Source organism: Acomys minous (genome assembly GCF_964271855.1).
Source record: "Acomys minous genome assembly, chromosome: 1".
Taxonomy (NCBI): domain Eukaryota; kingdom Metazoa; phylum Chordata; class Mammalia; order Rodentia; family Muridae; genus Acomys; species Acomys minous.
In genome coordinates this window covers 46,128,248-46,145,008 of record NC_140483.1, presented here as the reverse complement: position 1 = coordinate 46,145,008, position 16,761 = coordinate 46,128,248, and the positions used below count along the sequence as shown (strand labels likewise).

Sequence of the window (16,761 nt, the reverse complement as noted above, 5' to 3'; positions counted from 1 at the left end):
AAAGAATATAGATGCTTATGTAGTCCTATTTGCCTTCCAGGAGTGTGGCCCCTTTGGTTGAATAAACCACACACTTAGGATTCTGGTTCTGATGACACAGCTGGATCTGATATGAAAGAGTTTTTCTTTCAGTCTTTCTTCCATGGTTCTAGAAAATAAAATACAAGCTACTAAGGGAGGGAACCAAATAAAAGTGTGATACAGCTGGACCATCAATGAAACATGACAGTTACCAGTGTTGCAAGACATGCAAATGTTGCAATAACTGACCCTTGCATGTGGCAACCCTCAATTCTCTAATTAGACTTAAGGCCCACTTAATAGCAGAAAAAGTCTCCCCTGGTACCACAAACCTCACCAGCTTCTGCAGGCTAGTGAGGTCATAGACCTTAGAAATTAACCTGTTACTTCTACTATGAATATTCTAGTGCTAGACCAGCATAATTCTTTAACACATAATATATGTTATCTTTATATCCACAGATAAGTGTACGTAGCATTCTTCATCAATAGAAACATCTCTTTACAACACGTGGAGGTTTCATTTTTATTTTTATTTCTGTGTATATGTGTTAGAGAGAGACATACAAACACACACAAACTCACACACTCACACACACGGGGGGGGGGGAAGGGAGGATAAAGAGGAGACAACCTTGAGGTAGGTGTCTGAGAAGTCTAGAAGAAAGCCATAGATTTCCTGTAGCTGGAGTTACAGGTACTGATACATTGCTGTATTTATGCTGGGATCCAAACTTTGGTTCTCTGCCTTATTAGCAAGCACTCTTAACTGCTGAAACAGGCATGTCTCCAACCCCCCAACTGAATGTTCAGAAACAATTTAATATTAAATGTGATGAGGGCAATTTCATTCAGAACAGTGCTATTATATTTAAATATCTTTTTTGATCTATTAACTAATTAAAATTCTAAAAATTAGAGTAGTTTTATTTTTGGGAAATGTAGACATACTTCTGAATTTTTAATAAATATTTTCAAAAAAGGTACTGTATTATATGATATTTTGAGTTATTCTGAATTATACAGAACTAAATAGAAGCCCTTCCTATAATTGGGAAATGGGGAGATGGAAGATAATATGGATATTTTTTTTATTTTTGGGTTTTTTTTGTTTGTTTGTTTTTAGTTTTTGGAGACAGAGTTTCTCTGTGTAGTCATGGCTGTCCTGGACTCACTTTGTAGACCATGCTGGCCTCAAACTCACAGAGATCCACCTGCCTCTACTCCCCCAAATGCTATGATTACAGGAGTGGGTCACCATGCCTGACTTAAAATAATGTTTTTATTATCCTCTCATATATTACATCCTGACTGCAGTTTCCTCTTCTGACCCTCCAGGCCTCACACCTCCACACTTGCCTCCCGTCTACACCAGCTCCTCCCTAGAAGGACAGGGCTCCCAGGGACATCAACCAAACAGGCCTTGCCTGGTTACAGAAAACAGACTTTATATCACAGTTTGAAGGCTTATCTTAACTTTATATGTTACTGTACAAAAATGTTGATTTGCCTAGGGAAAAATCATTGCTAGGCAGCTCTAGGCCATCAGAACTTTGAGATAAAGATTGGTGCATGTCGAAGACTGTTCACCTTCCCCAGGATGGGAAAAATCATTGCTAGGCAGCTCTAGGCCATCAGAAATTTGAGATAAAGTTTGGTGCATGTCGAAGACTGTTCACCTTCCCCAGATCCTGGAGCAAGAATGATAGAAACCAGTTGGGAGGGGCTTTTCCTCATAAAACGAGGGTTGCCTCTGGGTTAGTGTTAATGTCAGATGGTGATTTAGATATGAGGGCATACAGTTCTTTTTCCAGCCTAACAAAATGCATTGGAGGTCGTTTTTCCTAATTGTTGTGGTATCTTTGAAATATCGTACCATTTCAACACGCTCCTAATCTATAAAATACTGTGATACATTTTAACAGCTTTATTTTGTATTTGGCCTTTTACAAGCAGCATGCTTTATGGTCCATCAGCTACGAAGTGGCGGTAATCACAGATGTTTTGTACATGTTATAAGCTATTATCAGGGCCTTTTATTTGAGTTGTATATGCTTAATAAAAAAATAATTTCAATGAATGTTAAGTCTGGGGACTTTTCAAAGATAGAAGAAAAATATAATGTGATGTACAACTTTTATATTTAAAATTAACTTCATTCATACATATGCCAACTTACTCCAATTTACATTTAAGTCTCTGTATATTTGAGCCATGCATATCTCTATTAAAGAAACATAAGACTTTTTCTCTTGATCTTGTGAACAGTGAAACTAAACTGAAGACAGAAGACAAATAAGTAATTCCAAAGTCACTAATCTGTATTTCATTAGACAGACTCCAAAGCACTGTCTTGAGAGTTTCCAGCTCAATGGTAATGCACTTAAGTATGTCATCCTGTTTCCTATTTAGGATACACAGTAAACAAAAGCTCTGCACATAGTCAGAAAACACACACACAAATAGAAAGTTGAAGGAAAGCGAGTGAAGTTGATATTAAAAGATTTCTGTTACTGCCATGCATAGATGATATTAAATTAAGAATAAATTGTATGAAACATCTGTCACAGGCCAGCCCTATTCCAAATGATTTCTGGTTTTTACAGAGTATTAACATCTTTACTCACCTATGCATATTGGACTTTGATTTTTCAAGCTCCAGAGTTTTTGTTTTTTTTTTTTTTAACAGTCAATCTAAATTACTTCATATAACCAACAAACATTTTAAAATTTCTACTAAGAACCTTAGCTACTTTCTGTTATGGGGGAAAATGCTGTTATGATGGAATGTTATAAAGGAAAGCACTTAATTTGGGGCTCACTGTTCCAGCCACTTAGAGTCCAGGATCATCATGGTGAGGAGTATGTTCTTAGGCCATGGCATGGACACGTGATGTCAGTGGCTGTGCATTATTCAAGTAGTCAGTGGAACCTGGAAACCCCTTTTATCTTCTCTCCGATGCCACGAAAGCCTCTGGTACATGAGCCTGCCACGTTGTATGTACTGTTGCCACCACTGACCCTAGGCAGCACACTTCAGTGATCATGGATAGAGTCCTCTTCAAACAATGACCCAAAATAAATCTGTCTCATTTTCGAGTTGTCTCAACACACTGTAACTGTGATAGTTAGCTAACAGAAGAAACCAAACCCAAAAGAAACTAAGTAACTTCAGCTCTATGAGTGTACAATGTCCAACAATCTTCCCTATCACCATTAGACATTCCCTGTAGTTTCATCAAAATATGCTGGCATTGTTGTTATGTGTGCTGTATGTTCTAACATAATAATTATGTGACTGGAGCTGTGCTTTTGTCCTCTGTGGTCAATGTGAATATGGTACTCATAATTGTTACAACATTTAGAGATGTATCACTAACATATTTTTCTATAATTTGACACTTCTTTTCTGTTTCATATTATCACATCTAACATGTTTTGTGTGTTTTAAAGTTTCAGTTTAATAGTGTGTGTACTATTCTGCAATGGTATCAAAATTCTCACTGCATGACAGAGTTTGGCATCAGTTCTATTAACCCAATGTGAAGGAAAGTTTTTTCTTTCATTTGCATATAAAAAATCAAAGCATTGAAATGTAGGTGGTGACTCTGGATCTTTTTATCAAATTTATATTTATGAGAAGCTGCCAGGAGAAGCTCCAGTATTTAAATGCAAAAGAGTAGACAGTGAAGCAGCCATTGCTACTCCCTTTCACATTTGAGAAACTGCTTCTGCGTAACAATGAGATCTGTTATCTACCTCATGTAGAAATGGCATCAAGTAGATAGATTTTAAAACATATAATGTTAGGAAATGAAAATGTCTTTACATAATCAAAGTGTATAACACTTGGTACAATTTAATTAGAAACTCAAAGCAATTCAAAAACCACCTAAAAGAAATCAAGTTAAGATTGCATTCAGAACAAGGACATGTGGTTGGCTGGCATTTTCAATCATCTGGTTTAAGCAAGAAAAAAGTCAGCCATGATGCCTGACCTTAACATAAACCTCAATATGGAATACAATTCAAATCTGTCATTTTTTGAAGATTTTCAATTATTTTCAGGTGAGAAGAGGTTAAAGGTTTTCTTCTTGGTGCTCTGTCCTCAAATGGTTTGTGCTCTTCCTTACCACCCTCCCACAGACAGAAAAGAAATGAAAGTTCTTAAAAGAAGAAGTAAAAAAAAAAATGAATAGGAAGAGAGGAACACTGTGAGGAAAAGAGATCAAATGAGTAAAGGGAAGATATGAGGGCTTATGCTAATGATAGACCCATCAGGAAGTACCGCTCTAAGAAAGAGTAGCAGCTAAAAGTAAATAAGTAGAAGAAAGAAACTGGAAGAAATAAAAAAAAAATAAGAAGAAGAAAAGCAATGCCTTTGCCTTAGATACAGGTTGCTGGAATAGCCATGAACATAATTTAGTTTTTAAATGTGTAAAATAAAGCATTCCACTTTCCAAAATTATTTTCCAGTTGTCTTTTTTAAAATCAGGATTCTATTCTTTCTCTCCTCTGCTTTATTTCTTAAAGTATGCTACTATAATCGTGGAGATACTGAAAGCATAAACATGCATTTCATACATTTGCCACAAATCCCCAGTTCCAAAGGCAATCATGAACTAGTTTAGACCCCATAACATTACAAAAAAAATCAAGATAATCAATGTAGTAATGAATAACTAATTTGCATAAATATTTTATTTTAAATAACTAGTTTAATATTTACTTTAATATAAAATTATTTTAGCATTTTTTTACATCTTTTCTTCTCCATATTGCTTGCTTACCATCACCTAAATGTATAACAGTTGTTAGTAATTGGTTCTATGAGAAAACTCATTCAATCTGATGTTATGCATGACAGAAAATGGTTGTATTATCCTTTTGTCACTGACACATCCCTAAACAACTGGCATTCAGTAAAATGTCCTAATGAAGAGACATACCAAGAAATAAGTGCACTTTATTTTTAACCAAACAAATCTGAAACAATGATATATATATATATATATATATATCATGGTACCTGAATGCTGACAAATGCACAGTGCATTTATTGTTTGTTTGTTTATTTATTTATTTATTCATTCATTTCCTTCCTTATAACACAAGATACAGCCAGGATTGCTTTTGATGTGATCACTGCTGACATAATAGAAGAACAGATCTGAACCTCTCAACTTGATAAGCTTGGAGAGTTTTCTATTGTTATGTGCGTCAAAATAAATATTTTCAATTGATAAAAAATAATCATGTGTACTTTTAAAACACAGTATTATCTATGGATTTAAATATACAATATCAATTTTTCCTCTGGTAATCTAGTTTCTTCGTTTTACTTTATTTTTACAATTAATTTATTTATTTATTCACTTTAAATCCGAACCACAGCTGTTTCTGTCCTCTCCTCCCAGACCCACCCTCCCTCTCTCCCCCATCCCTCCTCTCTTATTCCTCAGAAAAGAGATGCCTCCAAGACAACCCACGCCAGCTCATCAAGCCGCATCATCCTCTTCTCATGTGGCCTGGCAAGGTAGCCCCACCTGGAGAAAGTGAACGAAAAGCAGGCAATTGACTTGATGTTAAAGACATTTCCCACTCCCTTTACTAGAGGACGCACATGAAGTCAAAGCTGCCCATCATCTACATCTCTGTAGGGGGTCTAGGTCCAGGACATCCATCCATGCATGGTCCTTGGTTGGGTAGTTCAGTTTCCATCTGGGCCCTGGTTAATTGGCTTTGTTGTTCTTCTTGTAGAACTCCTGTCATCGATGCACTTTTATCCTTTCCCCCACTTTTCCACAAGACTTCCTATGCTTCATCCAATGTTTGGCCATGTGTCTCAGCATCTATTTCAATCCTGGGCTGAGTGGAACCTCTCTGAGAAGAGCTATAATAGACTCCTGCTTATGAGCATATCTCTCCCTTGTGGTGGGTCTCAGGTTGGGCCAGATAATGGTTTAAACATTCCCTCCATCTCTGTTCTATCTGTATTCTTGCACTGCTTGAAGGCAGAATAAATTATGGGTTGATAATTTTATGGGTGGGTTGATGTTCTCTTCAATCCACTAAGAGTCCTGTCTAGTTAGAGGGTATCCTCTCGGTCTTCATGACCCGTACTACTAGGAGTTTCAGCAAGAGTCACTCCTGTATCCTCTTAGAAGCCTACCCTGTCTTATGTGTCCAGCTTGTCACAGAGATGCCCTAGCCCATAGTTTATCTTCTCTTTACAGGCCCTCTGACCTCTTACCCTCACTTTTCCCAGATCTGACCGCCATCCTCATTTCTCTCTGTCATCCCTCTCCTACCTTGCTCTCTCTTTTCAGTCACTTCTTTCTATTCTATTATCCCTTCTGAGTGGGATTTAAGCATCCCCTTGTTACTTATCTTTTTTGATCCTGTGAATTCTAGTATGTTTATCCTATAATATAGGGCTAAAATCTGCTTATAAGTGAGTGCATACCATGTGTGTCTTTCTTTAGCCATCTGGATGTACCTGGTGCTCGTGGTTGTTCCTGGAGCCTGTTGGACTTCTCAGGCATGTACAAAGAGCCCTAGGCTGTGGTCTGGTAGCTTGATCTCCTCAAGTAGCCTATAGTTCTGTGTGGCTGTTGTCCCAGTTGGACCTAAAGGTAGGGAATTAAGGTGTGGCTTTCTAATATGTGTGATCCTGTGAGGTATTCCTTGTCTCCTCAAGACAACTAGTAGAGCTGTGAACTGTAGGCAGAATATGCAGGTCTTTAGAATTCAGAATCATTCTTAGGTTGGTGGAAAGAGCCAGGAAGTATGAGGACGGTACTGTGCATATCTGGCTACCAGGATTTTCTCTTTTTCTTGGGGATAGGGATACCAACAGATGGAAGCTAGGCTTTTGGAGTCTGCAAAGCAGTGGTTTTCTTTCCCAGCAGACATTGTGCTCCTAGTACTCAGAATCCGCTGAGTGCCGCCATCTTGGAGCAAGACCCTGTATATCCTATTGTCTAGCAGGTCTTTACCGGGAGAATTGGTAAAACCATGGATCAGAGGCTAAGACTGTGTCTCTGGTACCCGGGAACTGCCCTTGGGGAATTAAGAGGAGTCTGGGGACCAAACAGTGGAGCCACATGTTTCTGGAACTTGGGAGTTATGTTTGAGTAAGAGGAAGGCACAAGGTGCCTAGGAGTCTAGGGCAGTATTTGTCTCTTGGATGCAGGAGCCTAGAACTGAGGGTCCCTAGATTCAGCGTTGCCTCCTGTCATCAGGGTAACATAGACAACAGCATTTTGGAGTCAGCAGCCAGGCCACTCACTTGGTCTTCAGTCTTTGAGCTTGTGCTACTCAGATACAGTATGTGCTATTCTGGGCGCTGTCTTCTTGGAGAGTCCAATGTCAAATTTTAAAATTAAGATTCTTACAAATATTTCATCCAATTTACCAATCTTATTATGAGAAGCATTTTTACTTCTTTAGTTACATTGATGTTCATTGAAGTTACATTGAAGTTCATTCGTTTTCAGCATAATGATCCTGCGGTGTAATATATTGACCCTTCTCACATCTCATTTACTATTTGTCATCAACTCCTTATATTTTCCTTTGCCTGTCACAATCCAACCTATAGTAGGCTGAAAGTCATCATTCTATTATCATTTTCTAAGAGTCTACATTTTCAGAATTGATACATAGGTAAAACTGTGTCGTAGTTAGGTTTTTTTTTTCTGTCTGGTTTAATATTCTTAATATAATATCCTTCACACTCATCTTTGATTTTAAACGTATAGGATACACACTGTAAGATACTAATTAGTAAAGAAACAGCTTTCTTTAATCCCACTGGCTTCTAAAATAATTGACACAGAAAGACTATGATTTGTTTTGAAGCTTAAAGCACCAGAGCTAGGAAGATATCAACCCTCTAAGCTGTTTTGCTATCTCTCAGTGATACAACCCAAGTTACTTAAAAATAAGTCTTCTTTTTTAGGCTAGATCTGCTCTGCTAGGCCATTCTTTTTCTCCATGCTCTGCTCCTCCTACCTCTCTCAGTGCCTCATGGTTTCTCAACCAAGGTCCTGGGCCTCCATTTCTTTTGCCCAACCACAGGCTTCAGCATCTTTATTGGCCAATCAGGAGTAATTGGAGAACATTCCTGACATCACCTGAGTACAGGAGGTAGTTCAACATTCATGCCCTGCACAGGGCGGTAACCAGATCTTGGGCACTGAAACCAACATCTGAACACCCAGTGCAGAAGACCCTCCTCCAACATCATACACAGAAGCAGGGTGAGCAATTCACTTGATATGGCTCTACTTTTAGTTTCTCTGGGAATTTTAATGATTTACATGGGCCCTCAACAATATGTCATGTTGCCAAAACTCAATGTCAATGTGCAGAAAAAGATGTTTGATCTTTCCTTCACTCCACTTATAAAAATTAACTTAGGATGAATTAAACCCTTGTATATTATATCAAAAACTACAAAATGAACAATACAAAATATAGGAGAAAGTTTCATAACATTTATCTGGATAGCAATATTTGGTTATTATCTCTAAAGAACAGATAAGAGAAAAAATGAAAACTGTGGGATAACATTAACCTACAAAATTTCTACATAGCAAAGGAAAAATAAAAAAGACAATATAAGTAATGTGAAGAAATATTTGATACCATATGTACAGTAAGAGTTTAATGTCCAGTGTGTGTAAAGAACTGAAATAACTCACTTATTACAAGAAAAAAAATAGTCCACCTTTAGAATGGAAATGAGAAAAAGACATGAATAAATATTTATCAAAAAAGAACATAAAATGGCCAAAGAATTTAAGAAAAAAAAACCCAGAATCATTAAGTGTTTTGAAAATTCAAATTAAAATGATATTAGTGTATCATCTTCATACTTGTTAGAATGTGTTTTTAGTCAAAACATATGAATGTTAACAAATGTTTTATGCTGGTATATCAAGAAAAAAACTTGCACTGTTATAATATTTATGTTGGCATCTCTTTTTAAAGGTTGTGAAAAGTTCTTAGATGCTACTCATAAAATCATAACTTTCACTTAAAGTTTTCCAATCTCTGTGATACTGAGGAAGATTAGTATATGTAAACTGATGTCCTGCAAAACTGAATGGTTTTAAGTAGGAATTTTTAAAAAAATTTTTTATGTGCATTGGTGTTCTGCTGCATGTATGTCTGTGTGAGAGCCCCTGTAATGAGAGTTACAGACAGTTGTGAGCTGCCATGTGGGTGCTGAGAATAGAATCTGACTCCTCTAGAAGAGTAGGCAACACTCTTAACCAGTGAGCCATCTCTGCTACCTCCTGAATAGGAATTCTTAATGTTAGTCTTGCTCAATGTGACCTTATTCATTACAGCTAGATTATTTTGTAGTAATTTTTATTGATCTTTGGGAAATCCACATCATGTACTCCAATTATACTCACCTCCAAGGCCTTCTATGCCTGCCCTCCGCTCATATAACCTCCCCTTCCAAAAGGAAATTTAAAAAGAAGTTAAAATAAAATAAATAAGACAACATAGTGTTGGCCCCTAAGGGCAACAACCTATTTCTCTATTAACCACAGCCTTCTCCTACACTCTTCAGCACTGTATTGTCTCCATTTCTGCTTTGTGTTTACCACTTGGCTCCTTCTTTCCAGATCTCCATCAAATCTTTGTTATTTGTGGTAGCATCCAGATCTGTGATGTGTCACATATTATACCCTTTTGAGTTATTGGTCCAGTTCAAGAGCTCTGACTTTCGGTACAGCATCAATACTGCCCCCTTGCTAAGACTCTTCTTAGCAATTCTGTTGTTTCTCAAGTCATGGAGATCTTGCAGTTACGGTTCTACCAGCTCTCCCATGCCCATCCCACCTGGTCAGCTGTCCTATGGCCATGCCACCAAATGCCCACCACACCACTGGCACTGCCTTGTGTCTGATGGTGAGAGGCTGAGCCAGCTTTCCAGGACCCGTCCCATGACCATGCCTATTCCATCTCTTCCATACCACTAAATCTGATGCCCATGCCACCACTGTCACTGCCTTGTGCTTGACAATGAGAGGCTGAGCCAGATCACCAAGACCTATGCCACACTAACACCTCCTTTTCCTTATCACTGAGGAGCTATGTCAACTCTCTCATGGCGGAACCATCTTACTACTGCCCTCAGACATCCAAACATCAACAACAGGCTTCTGCACAGATTTATAGATGGTAACATGAGCAAAGAACCATGGATCCAGAAATAGTGTTCAGCCGCAGGCTGGGATGGAAGTTACTATGGTCTCATGTGATAGTGAGGCCACTCAGACCCACTTGTTCCTTGTTGTTCATCCAGTTCCACCTCTCTCTACTGCACATGAACTACACTGCCTCTCTTTCTTTTAGCTTCCTCCAATACATGCTTGCTCATCATAGTGGTGCTCAGGCCAATGGGCTGGGGCTATATACTAGATTATGTTTTACCTCTTACATGAATCTACAGGACTCTGCATATTTTTTCTTGATTTCTATCCTGGACACTGTATGATTAATTATTCATAACATAGATAAATAACTTTTCTCTTTTTGCTAGGATTTTTTTCAAGATGAAATTTTCTATATGTAACTTTATTTTTAGATCTATTTTTGTGCTCATTTCTCAGAAACATTAATATCCTTCTAGGATCATGGTTCTCTTATTGTCATATAAATGCCATTTACCTTTAATCCACCTGTAAAAAATAGTAATTTCTCTCTTAACATACCAAAGACTTCCCTCAGGAGTAGAAGTCTAAAATATCAGAGGCTTTTAATATACATTCCTTTTTTCCTATTAACTGTTTCATGTCAGAAATTGTAACTGTTTCAGCTAGCATTTGATGAAATTCTCATTTAAAAAAAAATCCTGTCCTCTTCAGTATACACAGTTAACTTGACAAAGTCTACAATCAGATAAATTTAGTTTCAATTGAGTAATTAGTTTTATGAGTTTGGTCTCTGTGAATGTCTATTGAGGAGTTTGTTGATTATTAGTTGCTTCAGTGGAGTCCAACTACTATGGGCAGAGCAATGCCTAGGTGCATGGTCCTTGGCTGTATACAAAAGCTAGCTAAGCAAGAGTTTGTGCGAGAACAAGGCAGTAAGACAGCAAACAGGGTTCTTTCATGTTTTCTGCTTTGGTGTCCTGCCTTATATTCCTGCCTTGACTTCCCTCAGCGATGAACTGTTACCTGGAAGTAAAAGTCAAATGCATCTCCTCCGTTAATTTGTTGTTCCTCAAGTAATTTATCACAGAAATAGGAAGGAAGCTAGAACAACCCTCAACAGGCTATAAAATCACATCTAGCAGAAAGTTACATCATACAGACACTGTAAGGTCTGGTGTTCTTTCTAATGGCCTCTCCTGGACTCCCTGGTGGAAAAAGATGTATGCGCAATGGGTGGGAGCTACCGGCATTACTTACCGTGATGTCATAGATCCATCTGCAGAAATGTTTGCTTACTTTTCATCATGCCTCTGATACTTAGCTTTTGCCTTCTCCTCTCTTGTGCTGCTTTCCACCCACCATCAAAACTTGCAGACTTTCTCATTTGCATGTGTGCTGCTCAAAATTCATCTATTGGTTTTATTTGTCCCCATTGAATACATCATCTTCAAGTACCTGAATTGAGATATGAAGGGTTGTTACTGTAGAGAGCAAAGCTGTGTATGAAGTATTAATGGTCTAAATTAAGTTTCTGGCTTTGCCTTCTGTTATTGTTATCACATATACATAATTGAAGGACATTAATTCTCAGTTTTCTAATACATAAATATGGATAGCATTTTCAGCACTTTTATAAGAAATGATAATGAGAAACAGTTTGTGAATGTGCTTTGTAAATTATGACTCACCCACTATACAATATGATAATATTTTTATGGTACAGATTGATTTTCTGGTGCTTTACAGTTTAATATAAAGTTTATTTTCTGAAAAGACAGCTATTTAAAATAATCCTCCTTCGCTACTAAAAAAATCAACAAATGTATTTGGCAATTATGCATTACTAAAATATTTTAAATGAAAACATTAAATGTAGTGTATTGTATTGATCTCATTTTTATCTTACACTGTTCAGTTTCTGAAATCTTAGTACTTATTTTCAGGATAGTATGAGATAAAGTATTATTGTTTTAGGTAGAAAATGGAGAAACAGAAGAAGTTTGAAATTAGATTTGACTCATGTTTCTTTATATGTAGTATACATTCAGATTTTTGCAACAATAGTCATTCCAGAGGAAGTTGATATCTTTGCCTTATAACTATATTATTTCAGTGTTGGTTCATTATCATTTTTTTGGCAATGTGTTAGGCATATATAAACACCTGTTAATATTATTTCATATTCTAAAAAGTATAAGTTAATTTGTTATTGTGATTAATTTAAAACATTAATCATGTATGTGATGTGTAGAAACACACAGGATAGTGAGGAGGTAGCTCACCAGTTAAAGGTTAAGAGCTTGTACAGGGCACCAAATATGGCTGCTAGAATCTACATTGTGTGATTGATTACCTGCAAGCTAATCTGATGCCTCTTTGTAGTTTCTATGGGTCATCAAACACACACACACACACACACACACACACACACACACACACACACACACACACACAAACACACACACAAATAAAATAATCCTTATTAAAATATTGATAGTAACATCCTTGACATATATTCATGCTTGGGGTATTATTATATGCATACATTAATGTGTGTTCACACACATTTGTTTTCAATATATAACAAATGAGAAAGAACAGTAACTAGTAATTAAATTATAATTAAAAGTAAAAAGTTTAATTTTACTATTGCATATAAAAGTAACTTATTGCAGATGATAATTTAAAATGCTGTATATTTTTAAAAGATAGAAGCATTTTTGAATAATTTAATAATATTTTTGAATAATTTAATAATGAAAATAAAATAATATTTAGGGAAATAGAGATACATTTAACATAATTATTTATATGTCCATTTTTCCAAATGTCTCTAAATGGTGTACCATGTACACCATTAATCTCAACTTTTCAAGTTTAAAGCATTAACTTAAAGATAAATTTAAATAGATAGCCCTAACCTACTTTCCTGCCAGGTCTGCTTACTGCACACTCAGATTTGACAAAATGCACCCTGTCTCCTGCACTCCATTTTTCAACCCACAACATGGCCTGAATTCCCAGAGCCTGCCAGCACCAGGGACTGTCAAGCAGGACCCCACACCACAAGTTCTTATTTGCTAGGTGCCCTTGGAGCCCAGCCAAATCAGTAAACTGCTCCAGACCCCTTGTCTTCCATTTGCATGCCACATCTCTGTCTGCATTCTCTGAGGCCTGCAGGCATCAGGGACAACCAGAGGAGGCCCCTAGCCCCCAGTCCCCTAACTACTTGGACTCCCTGGCCAAGCTGGTGTGGGGCGGGTGTAGCAGAGTTAGCAGCAGTGAGCTGCTACACGTGGCAGAGGGCTAATTTCCAAACTATATAAAGAACTCAAGAAATTAAACACCCACAAACCAAATAACACAATTGGAATAATGGAGTACAGATCTGCACAGAAAATTCTCAGTGAAGGAATATATAATGGCTGAGAAGCACTTAAAGAAATGTTCAACTTCCTTAGTCATCAGGGAAATGCAAATCAAGACAATTCCGAGATTCCATCTTACATGCTTTAGAATGGCAACAATCCAACATCAAGTCCCAGCTCATGTTGGCATGGATGTGGACCAAAGGGAACGCTCCTTCATTTCTACTGGGAAAGCAAACTTGTACAATCACTTTGGAAATCAGTTTGTCAGTGTCTCAGAAAACTGGAATAGTTCTACCTTGAGACCCAGTTATACAACTGCACATCTTTACCTACTCCCTTTACCCACCCATCTATACCACTCTTGGGCTTATATGGACATTTGTTCAACTATTTTCATAGCAAGTTTGTTTGTAATAGCCAGAAACTGGAAACAACCTAGATGTCCCTCAGATGAAGAATAGATAAAAATAACCCAGTACATTTTCACCATGGAGTGTTACTCAGCCATTAAAAACAACGGCATTAAACAATGACATTAAAAACAAGGAAATTTGCAGCCAAATGAATGAAACTATAAAAGATCAGTCTGAGTGAGGTAACACAGGCACAGAAAGACAAACATAGTATGTCCTCACTTATACGTATATGGTAGTCATAAAGAACAGTATTAACGTGCTATAAAACACAGACTCAAAGAAGCTAAGTGACAGGCTCACGAAGGGAATGCTTGAATCTCCCTGAGACACTGGGGCTGGAAGGAAGGTAGAGATCGGTGAGGAGCTGGTGGAGTGGGGACCTAGAGAAGAGATGAAGAGGGTTAGAGGGAGAGACAACTGGATGAGTGGCAGCATTTCTGGGATGAGCTAGAAGTCTAGGACAGTGTAAGCCCCCAGGAATCTAAGAGGGTGATTCTAGTTTAGACTTCTAGCAATGGGCGATATGGAGGTTGAAGTGATCATCTCCAGTAACCAGGCAAGGCTTCCAATGGAGAGGCTGGGAAATCAAATCAGCCACAGAACCTCACAATTTCTCCTGTCTACCATATGTTCAGGGGTAAAAGACAGAGTACAATTTGAGGGGAAGGCCCACCAATGACTGGCCCAGCTTGAGAAGTATGCCATGAGAGGGAGCTCACCCCTGACACTATTAAAAATATTCTGCTATACTTCCAATCAGGAGCCTATCATAAATGTCATTAGAGAGGTTTAACTCATCAAGTGATGGAAACTGATGCAGAGACTCACAGGCAAGCGTTAAGTGGAGTTTGGGGAATCCTGTGAAGGAGGAGGAAGAAGGATTGAAGGAGCCATAGGGCCACCACAAGAAAAACTACAGAATCAATTAACCTGGGCCCACAGGTGCTCATAGACACTGGACTGCCAACAAGAGCATGAATGGGATGGACCTATGCCCTCTGCACATGTGTAACAGTTGTGCAGCTGCATCCTCATGTGAGACTCCGAAGTGAAGCAGGGGCTATCTCTGACCACACTGCCTGCCTTTGGATCCCTCTCCCCTAACTGGGCTGCCTTGTCTAGCCTCATCAGAAGATGTGCCTAATCTTACTGCAACTTGATAAGGCAAGGCTGGTTGATCTCCATGGAAAGCTTCGCCTTTTCTGCTGAGGAGAGGAAGTGTGGAGGGAGGGAAAGGGAATTGGAAGTGTGAGGCTGGGAGTGGGGAATGGAGCCGAAGCTGCAATTGGGATGTAAAGTAAATAAATAATTAATAAAAATATGTTTAATTAGAAAAAAATACCGAGATGAATGTGCTCACATTTATACTTAAGTAGTTAGATTGGAGAAAGCCTTAAGTATACGTCTCAGATCATTGTTTGGTGCTGCAACAGAATGCCATTGGCAGGAGAATTTATAATGTAAAGTAGCTTATGGGCTCATGGATCTAGAAAATAAGAAACAAACACATAATATATTTTCAAAATTCATTGTATGTGGAGATTTCTTATGTTAGCAGACTAATTAATATGATTGCATAGGATGTTTTGTTAGTCAAAAGTGTCTACAGAAAGTTTATCAAAGGAGATTGTAGATAGAATTAGCTAAGGCCAATCTTTTTATGTCACATTATTGAAAAAGCACAAAATGATGGGAAGGAGAAGAGTAAAGTTTTTTTTGTAATAAAACACTTCCAAAGGTAATAAGCCCCCACTCATGACCGTATTGTTAATATATTCCCTAAATTGTCTGTCCTAACCCTATCTAATGGATTCTCCTGACACAATATCCAGTACATTCTCTTACAGTGGGTACATTGAAACCACATCAATGCCTGCCACAAACACTCATCCCCATACTACTGGCTCAGTGAGTGCCTGAACTAAAATCATGGAAGACTCTCACTTATTTACTAGTGTGCACCCTAAGATCCTCAACAACAAGATATTATAAACACATAGTTTAGGAAATAAACCTAAAAATATTCTACTACAAGTCTCTTTCAATCCTGATTGAGATATAGTCCAATTAATATGCTTTAGAGTCTATAGTTTCATTACATAATATTTTTTGTTTTAAGAAGAGTAGATCTTCAAACACTAAAACCTAATATATATATATGAATTCCTATTTTATTATAAGTTGATTTTCTTTATTGAATCTAGTTGTTTATTGTGGGCTTCCCCTAAATGCATCAGAATTTGTTGATAAATGGCACTTTGAACACATAAATTGACATGTTTTTTTTAAGAATTGAGAAATTCAGTTTAAGGGTAATTAAAATAGTCACAAACTCAGCAATACCAATAAGATGTTACAATAATTTTAAATAACAGACCGGTTTGAAATAATCATAGTGAATATATGTAAAATATTTTAAACTAAAATTCTAAAAACTATTTAAGAATATCAGATGGATCAAGTGAATATTAATTATTCACCTAACATTTGTTGAACATTGAGACAAATTTTTTGAATCACAGATTGCAACTTTCCTTGAAGTAAATATTAGTCTAGCAATATAGCACAAAATACAAAAATTGTTACTATAAAAAAGGATCTAAGCCAGGTTGATAGCACACAACTTTAATCTCAGCACTGGGAGGGTGGGAGGAAGCATTGTCACTCGGATTTCTGTGAGGTCAAGGCCAACCTGGTTACAAAATGAGTCCAGGACAACCAAGGCTACACTGAAAATCCCTGTCTTGAAAAAAACAAAAAACCAAACCAAAACAA

The 16,761-nt window shown here is 37.4% G+C and overlaps 1 long non-coding RNA gene across 1 annotated transcript in view; it reads right to left on the bottom strand.

Annotated features, from left to right (window-relative positions):
* Nucleotides 1–16,761, bottom strand: part of LOC311606602 — a 79,782-nt gene that overhangs the window by 26,284 nt on the left and 36,737 nt on the right. Inside the window, exon 2 of the long non-coding RNA XR_014782371.1 lies at nt 11,457–11,654. This is a non-coding gene — a long non-coding RNA (uncharacterized lncRNA). The remainder of the gene's footprint in view (nt 1–11,456; nt 11,655–16,761) is intronic.